The 21,003-nt window shown below is 36.3% G+C and overlaps 1 long non-coding RNA gene across 3 annotated transcripts in view; it reads left to right on the forward strand.

The window, feature by feature from the left end:
* Positions 1-21,003, forward strand: part of LOC140531732 (uncharacterized) — an 83,194-nt gene that overhangs the window by 19,778 nt on the left and 42,413 nt on the right. For all 3 annotated transcript variants that reach the window (XR_011976414.1, XR_011976415.1, XR_011976416.1), the window contains exon 2: positions 8,910-8,991. This is a non-coding gene — a long non-coding RNA (uncharacterized lncRNA). The remainder of the gene's footprint in view (positions 1-8,909; positions 8,992-21,003) is intronic.

A 21,003-nucleotide genomic window follows, 5' to 3' on the forward strand; every position in this document is an offset into this window, starting at 1 on the left:
CCTCTTGTTCATGAATAAGCAAATCCCTCTACAACATCCATGACATGTGATGTCTGATGTTGGAAACACTTCCAGGAACAGAGAGCTTATCCCCTCACAAGGTAGCCCATTCCACTTTCATACAACTATTATTGTGAAGAAGTTCTTTCTTAGAAGGCAACAAAATTTGCCTCCACATTACTTTCACTCATTGGTAAGCATTTAATCTCCTGGAGTAAATATGACAACTTTGTCTATCTATCTAATCTATCTATCTATCTATCTATATATCTATCTATCATCTGTCATCTCTCTATCTACCTATCTACCTATCTATCTAACTATCTATCTATCTATCTATCTATCTATCTATCTATCTATCTATCTATCTATATCTATATATCTATTCATTCATTTATTTCTCCACCTGGCAGCCCTTTAGAGTCTTCTATTTTAGTAGTTAATACTATTTTATTTTTCCCAATTGTACATCAAGACAATTTTTAGCATTCATTTTTATAAGATTTTGAGATCTAGATTTTTCTGCCTCCCTTCTCTCCCCTCTTCCTAAAATGGTAGGCTTTTTGATACAGGTTATATATGTACAATTATGTAAAACGTATTTCCCTATTAGTCACAGTTGTGAAAGAAGAAATAGATTAAAAAAACAATAAAATAAATAAATAAGTAAAGTAAGTGAAAAAAGCTATGCATTCAGAACACACCAGTTCTTTATCTGAATGGGGACAGCATTTTCCATCATAAGTCCTTTGTATTTGGCTTGGATCATTATGTTGCTAAGAACTGAGTCACTCATAGCTGATCACCATAGGATGCTGCAGTACTGGGAACAATATTTTCCTGGTTCTGTTTATTTCACTTTGCATCAGTTCATACAAGTCTTCCAATATTTTTTTGCAAAAATCTTCCTGTCCATCATTTTTATTTACTTTTTTGTTTGTTTTTAGATTTTTTAGTATTTTACTTCCCCCAGTTACATATGAAAACAATTTTTAATATTCATATTAAAAACTTTGAGTTACAAATTCTCTCTCTTCCTCCTTTTCCTTCTCATCCCCATTGAGAGTGATTCTCTACACGTTATGTATGTGCAGTCATACAAAACATATTGACAATTGTCATGTTGTGAAAAAAACTCAAGAAAATAAAGAATTCTTTTAAAAAAAGAGCTTTTTGGGGCGGAGCCAAGATGGCAAAGTAGAAAGACGCACATACACATAGCTCTGAACCCACAAAACACAGAACGGCAGAGGGGACTAACCCAGGGCGAATTCTGCACCCAGAGACCACGGAATATTGGAGAGAAGGAGATTTCTGTTCCGGAGAGACCTGCAAACCTCTTGCGGGGGGTCCTTCTCTCCGTGGACTGGGCGCCGGGGCGAGAAGCAGAGAGCAGCCCTACCGCGGCAGCGACAACGTGGGAAGAAGATCCGAGAGGGCTGCGAGATGGGATCTCCAGCGGCCACGCGGGTCCCCCCACCCACAGAGGGACCTGCAAACCTCTCGCAAAAGGTCCGTCGCGCTGCAGACGCGGCGCCCAGCCCGGACCTGCGGCGGCGGCCATGGCCGGGGCTCTGAGAGGCACAGTCCTAAGAGGGCTCCGGAGGCGGGATCTTCAGCAGCGGCACGGGCCCCCCCACCAACAGGTGACTGACGGGGGTAGGTGAGAGAGTCTCTTTGGCGGGTTGAGAGGGGAGTGAGGTGCCCCCATGGCTCGGGCTCCCCAGGAGGTGGGGACTGAGAGGCGGCTGCAGAGGATGGATCTCCAAGCGGGCGGGAGCCTGGATCCATTGTGGAAGGTCTGTGCATAAACCACCTGAGGGAATTGAGCCAGAGAGGCGGCCCTGCCCCTGACCACCTGAACTTAATTTAACACTGAATAACAGCCCTGCCCCCGCAAAAAATCCTAAGGAGGGAAGCAGCATTTGAATCTCAGTCCCCAAACGCTGGCTGGGAGGACCAGGAGGCGAGGTGGGTGTGAGGAGAACATTCAGAGTTCAGGCCACTAGGTGGAGAATATGCCAAGAAAAGGGAAAAGAAATAAAACTATTGAAGGTACTTTATCGGAGAGAAAAAAACACTTCCTCCCCTCCTTTCTGATGGGGAGGAACAATGTTTGCCATCAGGCAAAGACACAGAAATCGAGGATTATGTGTCCCAGCCCACCCAATGGGCTCGGGCCATGGAAGACCTCAAGAGGAATTTTGAAAATCAAGTTAGAGAGGTGGAGGAAAGACTGGAAAGGGAAATGAGAGGGATGAGGGAGAAGCATGAAAAACAGATCAGCTCCCTGCTAAAGGAGAACCAAAAAAATCTTGAAGAAATTGGCACTTTGAGAACTAGCCTAATTCAGCTGGCAAGGGAGGTGCAAGGGGCCAATGAGGAGAAGAATGCTTTCAAAAGCAGAAATAACCAAATGGAAAAGGAGATTCAAAAGCTCACTGAAGAAAATAGATCTTTCAAATCTAGAATGACACAGATGGACGCTTTGGACTTTTCAAGAAAGACAGATATCTCAGAACATACCGCGCAGATTCGAAAAATGGAAGATAAGGTGAAATATCTTATTGGAAAAACAACTGACCTGGAAAATAGAATCAGGAGAGACAAGGTAAAAATTCTGGGACTACCTGAAAACCATGATCAAAAGAAGAGCCTAGACATCATCTTCCATGAAATTATCAAGGAAAACTGCCCTGAGATTCTAGAACCAGAAGGCAAAATAAATATTCAAGGAATCCGCAGAACACTGCATGAAAGAGATACAAAAAGAGAAACTCCTAGGAGCATTGTGGCCAAATTCCAGAATTCCCAGGTGAAAGAGAAAATATTGCAAGCAGCTAGAAAGAAACAATTCAAGTATTGTGGAAATACAATCAGGATAGTACAAGATCTTGCACCTTCTACATTGAGGGATAGAAGGGTATGGAATAGGATATTCCAGAAGTCAAAGGAACTAGGACTGAAGCCAAGAATCACCTACCCAGCAAAACTGAGTATAATACTTCAGGAAAAAAAATGGTCTTTCAATGAAATAGAAGACTTTCAAATTTTCCTGATGAAAAGACCAGAACTGGAAAGAAAATTTGACTTTCTAACACAAGAATGAAGAGAACCATGAAAAGGCGAACAGCAAAGAGAAGTCATAAGGGACTTACTAAAGTTGACCTGTTTACATTCCTACATGGAAAGACAATATTTATAACTCTTGAAACATTTCAGTATCTGGGCACTGGGTGGGAGTACACACACACACACACACACACACACATGCACACACGCGCACATACATAGAGACAGAGTGCACAGAGTGAATTGAAGAGGATGGGATCACATACTAAAAAAAAAAAATGAAATCAAGCAGTGAGAGAGAAATATTGGGAGGAGAAAGGGAGAAGTTATATGGGGCAAATTATCTCTCATAAAAGAGGCAAGCAAAAGACTTATTAGTGGTGGGATAAAGAGGGGAGGCAAGAGAAAAACATCACAATCCACTAAAGGAAAGAATATAATGCACACTCATTTTGATAGGAAAACCTATCTGATAATACAGGAGAGTGGGGGACAGGGGCACAAACAGGATGGGGGGGAGGATAGAGGGGAGGGCAGGGGGAGGAGAATGCAATATGAGGTCGACACTCATGGGGAGGGAAAGGACCATAAGAAAATAGAAGTAATGGGGGACAGGACAGGATGGAGGGAAATATAGTTAGTCCTATACAACACACCTAGTATGGAAATAATTTGCAAAACTAAACAGATATGGCCTATATTGAACTGCCTGTCTTCCAAGGGGAAGGGGTAGAGAGGGAGGGAGCCAAAGAAGTTGGAACTCAAAGTGTTAGGACCAAATGTAATGTTATTACCACCGGGTAACAAGAAATACAGGTTAAGGGGTCAAGAACGCTATCCAGCCCTAGAGGACAAAAGAGAAGACGGAGACAAGGGCAGGGAGGGAGGATAGAAGAGAGAGAAGATAGGTCACAGGGGCAATTAGAAAGCTTGGATCTGGGGGGAGGGAGGGGAAAAAAGGGGAGAAAATTTGTAACCCAAAAATGTGTGAAAATAAATGTTAAACGTTTAATTAAAAAAAAAAAAAAGAGCTTTTTAATCTGTATTCAGACACCATAAATTCTTTCTGTGGGAATGGATAACCCTTTTTATCATAAGTCCTTCAGAGCTGTCTTGGATAGTTGCATTGCTGAGACTAAGTCATTCACAGCTGATTTTACTACAAGATAGCTATTACTTTCTTCACAGTACATTTCATTTTGCATCAGCTCATGTAAGTCTTTCAAGGTTTTTTGGAAAGCATCCTGGTCATCATTTCTTAGAGTACAATAGTATTCCATCATAATTACATAACACACCCTGTTTAGCCTTTCCCCAGTTAATGGACATCCCCTCAGCTTTTACCCCTAGAAAAGAGCTGCTATAAATATTTTTGTACATATAGGTCCTTTTCTTTTTTTAAAAAAATCTATCTTGGGATACAGACCTAGTAGTGGTATTGCTAGGTCAAAGGGTAATTCATGGTTTTATTGTTCTTTGGGCATAGTTCCAAATTAATATACAGAATGGTTGCGTCAGTCCACAATTCCATAAATAGTGCATTAAAGTCTCATTTTCCCACATCCCTTCCAATATTTGTCATTTACCTTTTCTTTCCTTTTAACCAGTTTAATAGATATAAGATAGTAATTTAGAATTGTTTTAATTTTCATTTCTGCAGTCAAAAATGAGTGAAAGTTTTTTTCATAGATAGCTTTGATTTCTTCATCTGAAAACTGCTATCTTTTGATCATTTATCAATAAGGGAATGGCTCTCATTTTTATAAATTTGAGTTCAGTTCTCTGTATCTTTGAGAAATGAGGCCCTTCTCAAAGAAACATGCTTCAAATTTTTTCATACTTACTATTGCTAACTTTATTTCCCTGAAGCCTATCCCCCTGTTTATTCTATTCTCTCTCTCCTTTCAACCTTTCACTCTTCAAAAGAGTTTTGATTCTGACCACCTCTTCCCCCAATCTGCTTTTCCTTCTGTCACCAGCCTTCTCTTATCCCCTTCCTCTACTACTTTCCTAAACAATAAATATGACATATTTCTATATCCAAATGAGTGTGTGTGTTATTCCTTCTTTGAGTTAATTCTAATGAGAGTAAGGTTTAGTCAATTCCCCCCCACCTCCTCCTGTTCTTTCCTCTGTAAAAGCATTTTCTTGCTCCTTCTATGTGAGATGATTTACCTCATTTCTCTTTCTCTCAGTACATACTTCTGTCCTTCCTTAATTTTATTTTTTTTAGATATCAACCCTTCATATTTAAATCACACCTTTGCTCTTTGTCTATATGTACTCCTTCTAATGACCCCAATAATGATGAAGGATTTATGAGTTAGAAATATAATTTTCCCATATAGGACCATAAACAGCTTAACCTTATTATGTCCCTTATGATTTCCCTTCCCTGTTTACCTTTTGATGCTTTTCTTGAGTCTTATATTTGAATGTCAAAATTTGCTATTCAACTTTGGTCTTCTCATCAAGAATGCTTGAAAGTCCTCTATCTCATTGAAGATCCATTTTTTCTTTTGAAGGACTATACTCTTTTGCTGGGTAATTGATTCTTGATTGTAATCCTAGCTACTTTACCCTCTGGAATATCATATTCCAGGCCCTCTGATACTTAATGTAGAAGTTGCTAAATCTTGTGTTATCCTGACTGTTTCTTTCTGGCTGCTTGCAATATTTTTTCTTTGATTTAGGAACTCTGATATTTGGCATAATTCTGAAAATTTTCATTTTGGATCTCTTTCAGGAGGTGATTGTAGTATTATTTCAATTTCTATTTTACCCTCTGGTTCTAGAATATCAAGACAGTTTTCCTTGATTATTTCTTGAAAGATGATATCTAGGATCTTTTTTTTATCATAGCCTTCAGGTAGTCCAATTATTTTTAAATTATCTCTTCTGGACCTATTTTCTAGGTCAGTTATTTCTCAATGATATGTTTCACATTATCTTTTATTTTTTCATTTTTTTGTTTTGCTTCTTTTGGAATTTTTAAATTATTTCTCATGAAGTCATTAGCTTCCATTTGTTCCATTCTAATTTTGGAATTATTCTCTTCAGTGAACTTTTATACCTTCTTTCCCATTTGACCAATTCTGTTTTTTAAGGTATTTTTCTCCTCATTGTCTTTTTGGACGTCCTTTACCATTTGGACTACTCTGATTTTTAAGATGTTATTTTCTTCAGTATTTTTGGTGTGTCTTCTTTACCAAGTTCTTGACTTGTTTTTCATGATTTTCTTGTATCACTCTCATTTCTCTTCCAATTTTTCCAATACTTCTTGCACTTGATTTTCAAAATCCTTTTTTAGCTCTTCCATGGACTAAAACCAATTCATATTTTTCTTGAAGATTTGGATATTGGAGATTTGTCATCTTCTTTTGAATGTGCATTTTGATCTTCCTTGTCACTATAGTAACCTTCAATAGTTAGGTTTTGTTTTTTTTTTTTTTCACGTTTGCTCATTTTCTCAACCTATTAGTTGACTTTTAACTCTTTGTTAAGATATGGCTCTGCTTTCAGAATGGAGGGCACAGTGTCTTAAGCTTCAGGGGTTTTGTGCAGTTGTTTTCAGAGATACTTCTAGGGACCTGTAAGTTCTCAATTCTTCCAAGGCAGTATAATCTAAAGATAGGTGTTTACTATTTTCTTGGCCTGTGCTCTTGTCTATGAGTGACCACAAGCATTTTTTTTCCCTGAAACTGTGAGGAGGGTCCCTGCCTCCACTGTGGCCAGAAGGTCTCTTGTGCCAGTGCTCCCTCTCACCCTGGGACTGCTATCCAGGATTGTGACCCAGATCCAACTATGAGTAAAGCAACAGGCTTCTGCCTCAGTGATATAAAAAAGACTCCTGTAATCTCCTTCTGATCAGTTGTTCACTCCCTTACTGTCTGTGGGCTGAGGGCTTCAGGAACCTTCAGCTACTATTGTTGATTCTCTAATTCTCAAGACCTGCTTCTTGTTTACTGTGTCCCAGTGCTGTACTGGCCCAGCAGGGCTATGCTCCATTGTCACCCAGGTGTGATACATCTTTTCTGCTCTCCTTCTAAGTTGTCTTTGTTTTCAGACAGGTCTGCAAACCACCACTGCTGCCACTGATTCAGTGACCCAAGGCCTGCTCTAGGTTTGCTGTCTCTGTCCTGGTACAACCTATGCTAGACTGAAATCTTCCCTCACTGTGGTGCAACAGAACTTTTTCTGTTAACCTTCCAAGTTGCCCTAGGTTGCAAATTTATTTCACTTCATCTTGTTTTGGGTTCTGCTGCTACAGAATTTGGTTAGAATCATTTTTAAGTTATTTGGAGAGGTTTCGGGGAAGAGCTCAGGTGAGTCCCAGCCTTTACTCTGCCATATTGGTCAGTCATTTAGATTCCTAAGACCAATTAATATATCCAAGCCTTTTTTCTCTACTATTACCCATATCATCTTTATCACCAGCCGTTGGATACATTGCAGAATGCTAATATTCCTCCTAAAATGTTTTGCTCCTAGTGAAACATAATGTTCTAAATATTATCTAAACAAGAAAGAAGACCAAAATTCTATTATATCTCTTGCTCTGTGTGACCTACTCTTATTAACAAAGCCTGAGGTCACATTAGAGTGGGCATAGAAGAATTAAGATAGAGAACAATTTAATCTGGCACCTTGGGAAGCAGACACCATGAAGGTGTCTTTTATAACCATGATGTCATCCACAATATTTGCCATTCAAATGATAGTTTATTTATTTCAGGGAAGAGTGTTAGATGATAACATAGAAGCCTCACTTACTGGCTGATAGGTATGTGTGAAAATATTCATTCTGAGACCTTTCTGAACTTTTCAATAATGTTAGTCTAAGAGGTTTAACAAAATAAATATTTTGTCTTCAGGACCTAGGGATCTCATGTAATAAAACAGGTGAACTCTGGTACTTAGGATCTGGGACAACTTTACATACCCTAACCTATAACAGTGTAGATGCTGAGATTTCAGAGAAACCAACTGATTTCTTAAGGGAGATAAACTTCATCATGGATCAAGGGTTTGTTGCCAAGGTCCACTTGTTTTGCAAAAATATCATGAAGAACAAGATGTACAATGTTTGGCACATCCTGATGTCTGGAAAAAGCTGTCACTACCATATTGCTTTCCTGTCTTGTGGAGCTGAGTATGATGATACTAGCAGGACAGAATTTGGCCTCTCATGACATGATAAACTTCTCTGAATAACTAAAGGTAACTAGGTGGCCCAGTGAATAGAATGCTAAGACCTGAATTCAAATCTGGATAAGACACTTATTAGCTCTGTAACCCTAGGGATATCATTTAATCTCAGCCTCAGTTTGCTCAGCTGTAAAATCAGGATAATAATAGCACCTACCTCCTAGATTTTTTGTGAGAATCAAAATGTGATCAGATCATATTATAACTTTTAGCTCTTCTGAAGAAGATAGGCTCCCACCCTAAAGTCAAATATAACTAAATGAAATGTATTGTTGCTCTCTTCTGTTATGAAACAGAGACTCCAATAACTCTCTTGAGAAAAAAAAGATAACATTCTTTACCTTAGGGATAAGGACACTCAAATATAAAACAATTGCTACAAGTCAAATATCCTCTTTTGAAGATTTCAGGCTAGGTTGCTTATACCTTTTAATAAGTAAAATCCCAGGTAATTCATAGCATTCAATTCAACAGATTATATTAGCACTGACATTTTAATAGTATGATAATTGGGCAAAAATTTGACAAGATTTTTCTGATTATCTATTTTGTGAGGATAAGAAAAAAAACATAACCTGAGAGAAAATATGTTGTTTCTGTGGTTTTGTTGTTTTTGTTTTGTTTTTCAGGCAAAGGAAATATATTAATTCAAATTTCCCCCATTAAAATTCTCGAGATAAAAAAGATTGAAGCCATAGACTACATCTTACGGTAAGACAGAGTGAAAAGCAATAATTCATCCATAATTTCTGATTTTGTTTTCCAGTTCTCTACAATTGTTTGGTAGATTTGGTCCCTAAAGTAGCCTATGGAAACCTACTCATTTTGTATATTCAAAAGCATTATAAGTGCATGGTGAGATAAATATAAAGAAAGTTTGTTAATTTTTTGAAATTTCTTCATTAACCTTTATTTTCAGGCCAGTCATTTCTGGATTATTTTTATTTCCTCATATCCCATATTGAACCCTCCTTGTAACAAAAGGAAAAGAAAAATAAGCAAAAATCAAAATAAAACAAAACCATTACAGTGACTAGAGATGACAGTGTAGGCAACATTGTGCCCTAATTTCTTTCCTTTCATCCCTGAAAAGTTGTTTCCTTGTCTTTTACTCCTTTTCTTTCTCTAGGTCTTCAATACTATCATCAGCTCTAGTTTGTTGTTCACTACTCTTTCCTGTATGTATCACTGGGAACAAGACCCTCATGTAATTCACAACACTGTCCTATCACTTAAGGCCCTCTTTTTCACATGGTCATTTGCCAGGCCTAGAGGCCTGTGGGCTACCCGAGTCTTCTTACCTCACCTCCCGAGGTCTTCGGTTGGCCAAACTGGATGCTCGTATGAGAGAAAGGACGTTCCAGAGTCGAACAAGGGTTGAGCTTTATTTCAGGGTCTAGTTACAAGTTCAGGGGAATTCTTCCTTAGGAGGGAAAGAGAAAGATCTCCCAAGGAGGCAAAGATCTACAATAAGAGATTGGAAGTAGAAGTATAAGTGGGGAGAGAGGGGGAGGGGAGAGAGGAGAGAAGAAAAGCGGAGCCTTGTTGTCCTGTCTGCTCCACGCCCCTCCGCCCAAGAGCACTTTCAGGCTTTCCTGATCCTACCTAAACTCTCCAGCAGCATAGTTTGCATCTGAATACCGTGCTGTTAGATAACAATAGTGTGCCCAGATCTGGGACTATCTCGAGGGCAGGGAGAGCTCTCTCCCATCATGTTTCTCACGGGAAGAGGCGGAAATACACGAGATAGCTCGGTTCACCTCGATTCCCAGCCGTTTCCTGGGGGGTCTCGTGAGAACTCTAAGATTTAGAAGTTCCCACCTTTACCCGCCCGAGACTGTCCACATGGAATTGAGCTTCCATCCCCAGCAGTCATTGTCCATTTGCCTGTTCATCAAATGATGTGACCCTTCTAATGCTACTCACTGAAGACATTCTCCAGCTAGAAGTCATTCTGTTGAATTTACTATATTACTTCGTGCATCACGAGACCACTTTTCCCATCTTCTAAGTATTCTGCATAATCTCACCATATATATAACTTTCCATCTATAACTTTCACTTTAACCCAGAACTACATCAATCTCCAGAAAAGCTGACTTCACCAAAAAATAAACTTGAGATTTCAACCTGAGATTATAAAATGCGTGAGGACTTCTCCATATCCCTACTAGGCTACATATGTCCCTTTAGACTCTCTAGGGCAATTGTCTTCCCTTGATTTGTAGCATCACATTATTCCTAGATTCAGAGGTGTTCAAAAAAGACTAGCACCCCTAGTAGAACAGTTTGCTGAGATAGTTCCAGGGGTGGTGACCCACTCTTTTTTGTCTTCCTGGACTTTAATTCTCACCAGTGGCTCCAAGAAGCTGTAGCATGCACAGCAGCCACATTTTCAGTAAACTGTCTCAGTAGATGGGCTAAATAAGGTTGAGGGTATCCAATGGGCTTCAAACCAGGAAGTGAGGTAGGCAGGTGTCTACCCCAAGCATGTGAAGACTTGCCCCTGAAGGATGAGAACAATTTGTTCCAAGAGCCATGAAGGTGGCTGAAGCAGACACTGTGGAGCTTGGTCAGATATCAAAGGTGCCAAGGTGACCCATTACCTCCCAGGCCATTGCCTGCCACCCTGACTTTTGTCACTGAAATTTCATGACTCATAGAGTGGGGCTAATGACTTGGGTAACTCCACCTCGTTTAAATCTAATTTATAAACCACTAATGTCATTTGTCCTCTTCATAAATGAAGGACATACAACAACATTTCTAGGTCCTAACATAACAGAAGGATAATTCTTGCCCTAGAGGAAGAAAATTGAAATGGTAGAATCTAAATATCACTAAAAAGCAAAAGTTAGGGGTTTTTTGGGGGGGAGTGAAGACAAGGGAGTTAAACATTCCTTTCTTTTTACTTTCTTAAGAATGTACCATATTACTTCGATTACTATTTTCAGATATGGTAAAACTGTTTTGTCATTCATTTGTGTGATTATACATGATTGCCTATGTTTGAGTAGTTTTTCATGTCAGTGGAACTTGTGAAACACATTTCTTTCCTGCATTGGAATGTTGATCTTTTTGCTACATATAAACACAATATTTGTTAGTTGTTTTTAAGTACCTGTGTGTTGAAAAACGCTCAACTGTAGGCAGTTTCAGTATTTCTAGGTTTTTCTTTGTACTAAATCTTCAATAATTTGATCTCTACTGAAGAGTGAACACATTTGTCATAGTAAGTTAAACTTGCACTATTTCAATTGCAAGTATCCATAGCAAATTCCCTCAATCATTATTAAAATCTTTGGTGACTGTTAATCTCTCACAAAGTTGAGTGTTTGAGTTAGCAGAGATGTTGAGATTGTCCATGTCCAGTAAATGAAAGAGGAGATAATATTCCTTTGTACTCTTTTTTGTTGCAATCATAATACTAAATATTTCACTTAGAAATAATTTCTTATATTATTCAAAGAATACTGAGTCTCATAAGGAAATGCTCAGTGGACCAGTAATTTCCTCAGTATATAGACCTCTTCAAGCTTTTGTCACTTTAGTGATTTAACTCAAGTAAGAAACTCTGAAAAAAGGAATCCCTTGAGGAACAGAGAGGGAGGAGAGTGAATTATTCCCCCCCCCCTTAACTAGAGGAGGGACTCATGGACTTTTGAGGCTCAGAAGTTTGGGGACTTTGGGATATTTATCTTAGCAATATTCACAAAATAGTTGAACCCCAAATGTCTACTTCACTAGCCAAGGCATAAAAATAGTAGGCATTCTAATAAAAGGAAGATTTAAGACTCCACAAGGAGATCAGCAGAAATACACATACATACATACATACATACATACACACACACACACACACACACACACACATAAACACAAACTTCATGGCTACCCCAAGAAAGGGACAAAAAGACTTCCAACTTTCAAGAAATGAGTTAACCCTTTGTCAAGTATTTTTTTTTTATTTTGAATGATTTTCTCCAGGAATTTGGGTGTCCTGGTGGAAGAATGCCACCTACACTTTTGGGAAGACATTTTGTTCCAACTCTGCTTATTCTACCACCTTAGTACATACTTTAATAAACTTTTTGACAATGTATTATCACATAAGGAAACTCATTAGTGGAGGCTAATAGCATTAAAAAACTACCCCTAATCCAACAGAATTGCTATTAAAATTCTAAGCAAAGGGAAGTAGTAACTACATTCTGGAGACCTACCCTGCCAATGAGACTATGGAGTTGGAAGAATGGTTCCAGAATATGAGCCACATATAGCTAGGGAAACAGGTAGTGGAAAGAATGATGGATTTGGAGTAAGAGGAATTTAGTTCAAATTCTGTTTTTGTCACTTGCTGTCACTGTAACTGGAAAAGCCACTTAATCTTTCTGGTTTTCAGTTATTCATCTGTAAAATGAGGAGTATGCAGCTCTAATAAAGGATTCGTTTACAAACATGTCAAATCTTAGAGCTTAGCTCCAATGTTTCTTCAAGATCTGAATCTATGGAAATATAATCACACCATGCCCAGAAAGAATAAGTAACTCTGTGAGAGGTAACAAATAAGAAAATTTGTTCTTCTTCAAAGATTCTCTGATTTCAAACCCTGTACTACTGCCATTTCACCAATTCATGTCACCAAAACTAACTTTACTTGAAAGAATCTATCTGATTTCACAGTCTCTTTCTAAGGTAAGAAGTTTACGATGGTAATCTATTTGTAACCTACATATCTCCAAAAGTTGCTCGTTGAAGAGAGGATCTTACAAATCTTGGGGCAAAACAAGTCATTAACTATATGACTGACTCTCAGGCTCTGTGTGTGTGCGTGCGTGAGTGTGTGTGTGTGTGTGTGTGTGTGTGTGATCAATAAACTCATGCTCTTGTTGTTGTTCTTCAGTTCTCATATTAACTACTGTCGATTCTTTAAATCCCTTGGCATTTACACACTGGTAAGAATTTTGATGACTTTTGCTATAACTCATGTCTTGATGTTATTCAGTTTCATCTCAGTCCTTTAGTTTACCTTGAAATTTAGGTTTATTGCCACCAAGTGATAGAAATGTACTACAGTCATCAAGCGAAAAAACTTCTGAAAGAAAAAAAAAAACTAGAAGATGCATGAACTGATAGAATTTTAGAACTAGCATATACCTTAGAATTTAATGCACTGTTTTAATATAAGGAAACAGTCTTAGAGAGGTGAGGTGACTGGTTTAAGTTTACATAGCTAGGTAAGGAGAGATACCAAAAGTAGGAGCCATACTATCTTAAACAAGTTGACTGGACATTTGCCCTACATCCATGTCTTGCTTAAAATTGACCTCTTAAACTGAAGGGAGTATGATTGGGAAAGAGAGCTTTTGTAAATCTTTCTAAAGAAATGTTACCTGAGTACAACTTTAAAGGATTTGTAAAACTAAGGGGAAAAAATAATCTGCTTTGGAACAATATTCAAGAATATAAATATTGGAACAATGTTATGTGAAACTTATAATGATTACCTAAGGTGAGTTTTCTCTTTTTCTTCCCGTTTGAAAATTTTTCTTTCACGATGATCTGAATTTTTCTCTCTGTTTGAGGGAAAAATAATTATCTGGATATAGATTTGGGATAAGTGGTATAACAGAGTACATTACTTTCACATGTTCCTCTTCTTTCTCCTACTCCATAAATTAGAGTAATCCCTCTAGTTTTATAACTTGATCTCTGGAATTTTTGTGTACCTTTATTCTAATAATTCAATTTCTCATGCAGCTTCAGCTTATGTATTTCCTAATAATTCTAAAATTTACATCTCTAGTTCCTTCTTTACCTCAAATGTACTGTTGTATTTCGAAATGTTTATGAAAATCTCCATTTTCATGTTCACAATATTTTAATCTTAATATGTCTGAATATAAATTAATAATTTTCTCTCAAAACTGGTTTCTCCTCCTAATGGACCTATGACTGATACTAGTACCATCATTCTCTCATTTGGTTAGGCTATCTTTTTTCTTCAATCAGAATCATTTTTATTATTTTCGTGCAATATAATTTCAACTCCCTTCCCCCAAGTTATTTCTATGAGGAATGTTACTTGTTGCAAAGAAATGATTTTGAATAATTAATCTGGTTTAGGGAAATGGATTGATGTGGAAAGAGATTGCATGCTTGAAGAACAACCAGACGATTTATTAAGATAGTTGAGACATTAGGTAATAAGTACCTAAATCAGTCTCTTATTTCTTCTCCATATTTAGGACATATAGCTTTTGTATAAAGTTAATGAGAGATTTCTGACTTCTATATTTAGAAATTTTATCATCAGCATCAGCATTCATTCATTATGTTTTAAATTGTAAAGCAAAGAAAAGTACATTTTTTTTATAAGTACTTGAGGCATGGAGAGGAGGGTCTTTCCATAATAATCATATCTCTTTCCATCCCTTGTATTTATCTTCTCCTGTCAAAGAGCTGCCATAGCAGCTGGTATTAGTCAAGGAGAAATTGTTCTACATCTGTTCTACAAGCTAAGTCTCTTCAGTAATGGGCAGATGGCCAAATGAGAAGAACCTTTTCTCTTAATCTTATGTTGGAAGGACTTCATGTGACTGTCTAGCTAAAATATGTAGCTCACTCCTTGTCATTCTTTTATCATATTATTGTAATCTCAAAATTAGAAGGCATATCAGAGACCCTCTAGTCCAACCCCTAACAGTCATTAATCCTTTCTACAGTATCTCTAACTGGGAGCTAGGTAGTGCAGTTGATAGAATTCCAGGTCTTTAGTCAGGAAGACTCATCTTCTGAGTTCAAATCCAAATGTGGACTCAGACACTTACTGTTTTACCCTGGGCATGTCACTTAATCCTGATTGCCTCAGTTTCTTCATCTATAAAATGAGCTGGAGAAGGAAATTGCAAACTACTGTACCATCTCTGACAAGAAATCCCTAAAAATGGGGTTAGGAAGGATTGAAAATGATTGAAAATACTGAACAAGAACAGCAACATCCCCAACTAATAATTATCTACCTTCTTCTTGAATTTAGTGTCAGATATTTGGGATGATCACTCTTCCACCATAACCTACCCATTTAGTCATTGCTGTTTTCTTCATTTTCCAATTTCCTTTTACTGATTTATCTGCTCATATATCATATATTGTCTTTGCTTCCTTCCCCCAGTAGAGCATAAGTTGACCTAAGGATAGGGAAGAGTTCCATTTCTTTATCTCTAGCACCACATACAAGACCTTGCACATATAATATGCAACTAAGTATAATTTGAAATCAGATTTAAGTTCATCATCTCACAAGTTCGTCAATTCCATTTTAGATGCTTCCAATTATTAGGATATTATTCCTTACATCAAGCCAAAAGTTTCCTCCTTGTAATTTTTGATACTTGTTCTTAGAACTGCCCTCTAAACCTTTAAACTTTTTTATATATGAAGACTTCAGCAATCATTTCCCTCCTCTCTTCTCTTCTTCTGAACAAACTTGAATAGTCATAAAATCCTCATAGATCATAGTTGTTCCTTTTATTTCTATATCAGACATGCTAGGTAGATTGTCAATACTCAAATTAATCTGTGATGTCATAGAAGTGAATGTTCCCCCTAACCATTCAAATCACAACCCAAAAATGTCTTCCCATTATGTATGTAGCTTTTCCATATTTTTCCCTAAGATATTGATAGGTTCCACCCAACGTGAGATTGGTTTTCTTTGCTTTTTTCCTTTTATTCTATGTAGATTGATGAAGTTCATGGGCTGATCAGTGTTTATCCTAAGTCTAATCATCTTATTTTTTTTTTCTTCCATCATGCACTTCTGCAGTGCCATTGAGTGTCAGGCCTAGACTCAGGAAGACTCATCTTCCTGAATTCAAATCTGGCATCAGACATTTATTTGTTGAATGACTTTGGGAAAGTCATTTACACACTTCCTCATTTGTAAAATGAGATAGAGAAGGAAATGGCAAAACATCTCTAGTATCTTTGCCAAGAAAACCCCAAATTTGGTCACAAAGAGTTGGACATGACTAATTAAACTGTCCATTAACAATACAAAGATTTTAAATTCCTTAACAAATATTCAATCTGCTCAAACTTACTGTATTCTTCTCCATTGCCTGGTATGATATTAATTTTTAGCATCTTCATAGACTCTAGTTTTCATGATTTAGAGAAATATGATTATAATTCTGCTGCTTTCCTTCCTTCAATGGACACCTCTCATTCTGTAGGAGACAACCCAGGAATCAGTCATTCATTATTTATTAAGCACCTACTATTGGCCAGGCAGTGTGCTTATCACTGTGAATACAAAAAAAAAAAAAAGTCCTTCTCCTCAAGGTACTTACAATCTAATGGGACAGACAACATTTAAATAAATATATGCAAAGTAGATCCCTTTCAATACCATTCAAATGAAAGGTTCTAAAGTTTGATATATAGATTGTCAGTCATATACTGTTATCCAATATTATAACCTTACAAAAAATTATTGAACAAATAAATAATGACTAGGAGGAAATGAGCATGCTTGTATTAGTCATAATTTCATATGTAAATCTTTAAAAAGACAGTAACAATCAAAATACCATCAAGCAAATGTCAATATTTTTAATAGAACAGAATAATAAAGCTGGAAAAGATCTTCTAGACCAATCCCCTCATTTTTCAGAGAAAGATAATGGAACCTGAAAGGTTAAGAGGCTTTCAAGATGACAGAACTGCTTAGTAATAGAGATAGAGTTCCCAGTCCAAGGTTCTTTGACCTTTGTTAGGTCAAGGCAGTCATAATTACACAGACAATTCAAGCACAACTATCTATTTCTGTATAATTTCCCTGGATCATTAAGGAGAAAGATGATGGGGAAGAGAGGAATGTTTGATTTTCTGACATGCTTACTTGAGCTTCAGTTTAATTTTGTGCTTTGTTGACCTGGCTTCAATTCAACAGGTATTGACATAAGGCACTGTTCCACGAGGCTGATATTTTTAGAAAAATCATTTGCTTCTCTCGGTTCATAGTAAACATGGTGATGAACATCTGATCAAAATCACTTGGATAGAAGGAATTTTAATAAGCAGAAAGAAAAGAATTTGAATTAAAGCTGCTAAATGATAATTCTGAATCATTGTTTGTAAAACTGATATTTTTGTTATAAGAAAAAGTAAGGAAGATAACTGATTGTTTTCAAAAAATTGGCATCAATTTATTTTTGTATCATTCAAAAAGCATTGTGTTCTCTATGATGCTTTGTTTCCATAATAATTCTCTTTTGTTGAAAGTATAGTCTTTTTTTCCACTCCTATTTCAATCAATAAACATTTATTAACCACTTACTTCGTGACAAACAGCATGATAAGTGCTGGGGTTACAAAATGAGGAAGAAGTCCCTACTCTACACATTTAAAAGTACTTTTTCCAACTTTAAAAATATACTCTATCTGTAAAAAGAGATACATTTTATTTGAATACCTAAGTAAGTCACCACCCCCAAAAGAAAACACCACTTCCATACAGCTTATTCATCAGAAAACGTAATAATGTGTGTTAAAATACTTATCATAGTGAGAGTGACTGATAGGACATGTAAATGATCATTTTTGTTATTTTCCACTTATTAACAGAAAGGAAGTGGCTTTGAGCTATAATAAATTTAAAGCAATATTGTCCATAAGGATTGTCCACCTTCTCTTTGTTTCCTGCTGATTTTGCCTTCATTTACATTATAGCAGTTCTGTTATTTTAATTCAACATATTTTTAATTGTTAAAATAATTTATTGACGTTTTAAAAAAATACTATTGTCCTTTGTTAATCCTTTCCCACTGGCCCCACCTTTGGTATGTTTTTTAAAAAAATGTATACTTAGTTATGAAAAAAAAACAAACAAATAAAATATGACATTATGAATAGGGTACCAGATTTTACATCATGAAAACCTGAATTCAAATTCTGTCTCAGACATTGTGTACAGATATGCAAACACACACACATACACATATACACATATATACATAGTGTGTGTATGTGTATTTGTGTATATATATGTATATATATACATATACATATATACATGCATACATATACAAGTGTGTAATTAGATTTAATGTCCTCTATGACCCTTAGTTCTAAATATGATATGAAAATGTCTGATATATCATCTTTCATTTTGCTCTTCTAGTCCAACCATCTCTAGTGAGTAAATAGATGTGCATTTCACTACCAGTCCTCTTGAATCATGATTATTCTTTGAATTTATGTGAATCATTTTGGGGGCATTTTTCCACTTATCTCATTATAAACATTTTTTTCTTGATTCTTTGACATCACTCTACATTTTTGCAAACAAATCTTGCTTATTTTCCTGAATTTTTCATGGATCATTCCTTGCAAAGCAATAAATAAGCAGCATGGTATCAAATGATATAAAGCTGAATTTGTAGCTGGAAAGAATTATATTCAAGTCTACGCTATGATAATACTGAATGTGTGACCCTCAGCAATTTTATTTTTAATATCTTTAATATCTTTTTAATATCTTTAACATCTCAAGAAACTCCCTTAGACTTAATTTCTTAATGAATTCTAATTTGCATTTGAAGATGATTATTTTCTGGCCTATATTAAAACAGATGGCTATTGTAATAGTAACGCTAATTCAAATTATCACATGACTTCATTCTAGAGAAACGCTTCAACCTACAGCCTTTTCTTCTGATTCATTAGTTCTTCCTAGAACTTGTGTTCTAATAAAAGTGCCCAAGTCAGCCATGTTCATTCCTTCATTTTTCTCTTGTTTCCATTCCTGATTCCCAAGAATTCTTCCTCCACCATACCTATGCTCAGATATCATTTTGCAACCATCTTCTCCTTTCTTCTTATTTTTATGTGTTGTATTCCTCCATTAGAATACAAGTTCCTTGAGGGCAGGGATTGTCCTCCTCTTTGCTTGTATGTGTTTTCCCATTGCTTTCTTTCAATTCTTGGAAACATAACCCACATTTAATAAATATTATTTTTATTTGAATCAATTTCTGTTTGTATTGATTATAACTTTAGTTTTAGGGTATTACTTACATTTTCATTATGGTTTAAATATAGTCTCTTAAATTTCATCTCTCTGAATATATCTTTTTTGTCATAGAATATTATATGATATTTTACATATATACAAATTTGTTTCCTTTAAAGTAGAAACAACAGTCCAAGCCCTATCCTTATTCATAAATGTATGTTGCAAAATTATTTTATATCATATTAATAACCAATTATTAAATTAAAATTAAAGCTTTTTCTCTTCATTTCCTCATTCAGGGAACTGCTCCTATAGGCCAGTCAGCCAATCTCTGAAGGACAAAGCTGACGCATAAAGTTGCTCAGATCTTTGGGGAACATGCTGTCTAATCTTGGGTAGGATCCAACCCAACTAGGAGACCTTACTTGTGGGGTGTAAAGGGGGTCAATCTAAGGGGGTGAATTTCAGTCCTAAAGCATTAATCCTATGCCCTTGCATGATTTCATTAGAGTTTAGGGTGACCCAGCTCATGAAGAAAAAACCAACCAGAGTAATCTGGGTAGAGATCATTCCTTTGTCCAGATTTCTGAAGGTGGCTGAGTCTCATGATCAAGCCATGTTCTTGGAAGGGGAAATTAAATTGATTGTTCACCTCTCATGGTTGATTTCTCCCTTAAGGGGCATTCCCTTTCAAAAAATATTTAAGGCCTTGAATGTTTCCATTAAGTGTAATTGGTTACCAAGAGAATCAACTGACCATCAGTTTATTGATTATCAACTAGGTTAAATAATAAATTGATTATTAATTACCCAGAAACTCTGTCTCTCAGGCTTTTCATTCATCTCATGTACATGTATGTATATGCATAAAAAGAAATAAGATTTCTTTCATGTGTCACTTTTATCAAAGCCTTCTGGCTCACAGTGGCTCAATATTACTTCTATTCATTCTCTTTCCATACCTAAGCAGTGTTTCCCTTGCTTATATTAGTATTGTTAATTTGGGTTCATGGAGAAGAAATGCAATCTGAAGTGAAAGTCCCTTTCAATATTCTGTTATTTAGCTGAGATTGACCTTCCTTTCTTCCTTCCTTCTTCCATTTCTTCCCTCCTTTTATTTTTCTTTCCTTCTTTTATTACTCCTTCCTTCCTTCTTTCTTTTGAATTTTTTTCACTCCTCTTACTCTCTCCCTCTTTTCCTTCCTTCTTTCTGCCCTCACTCTTTCTTCCTTTTTCTTTCTTTTCTTCAATTTGTTCTTTCATTCTTTTCCTTTCTACTTCTCTCCCTTAACTCCTTCCTTCATTCATTTGTCACTTGCTTCCTACTGCTTTCCAAAGCATTTTAAAATAATAAAAGGGCAAAGATAGCACCTTCTCATGGTAGAGATTTGTAATTACTGTTGCATTTTGAAAATTCAAATTATAAGTACAAATAAATCAATTCCATAAATGTGAAACATTTGCAGGAATTTTCTTATATATGATTTGCAGCTGAAATCATATATTAATGTGATTTCATATTACTATTGATATTATTCTTTTTTGCTCATTTTTCAATCAATATGTCACTGTGTTTTGATGTTTTGTGTTATATATATATATATATATATATGTATATTATCTCCCCAACTAGATTACATATAGTAGAACGGTAGAGACCATATCTTATAATAATTTCTGTTCATATTCCTCAGAATGGGAAG

Source organism: Notamacropus eugenii, chromosome 3 (genome assembly GCF_028372415.1).
Source record: "Notamacropus eugenii isolate mMacEug1 chromosome 3, mMacEug1.pri_v2, whole genome shotgun sequence".
NCBI lineage: Eukaryota > Metazoa > Chordata > Mammalia > Diprotodontia > Macropodidae > Notamacropus > Notamacropus eugenii.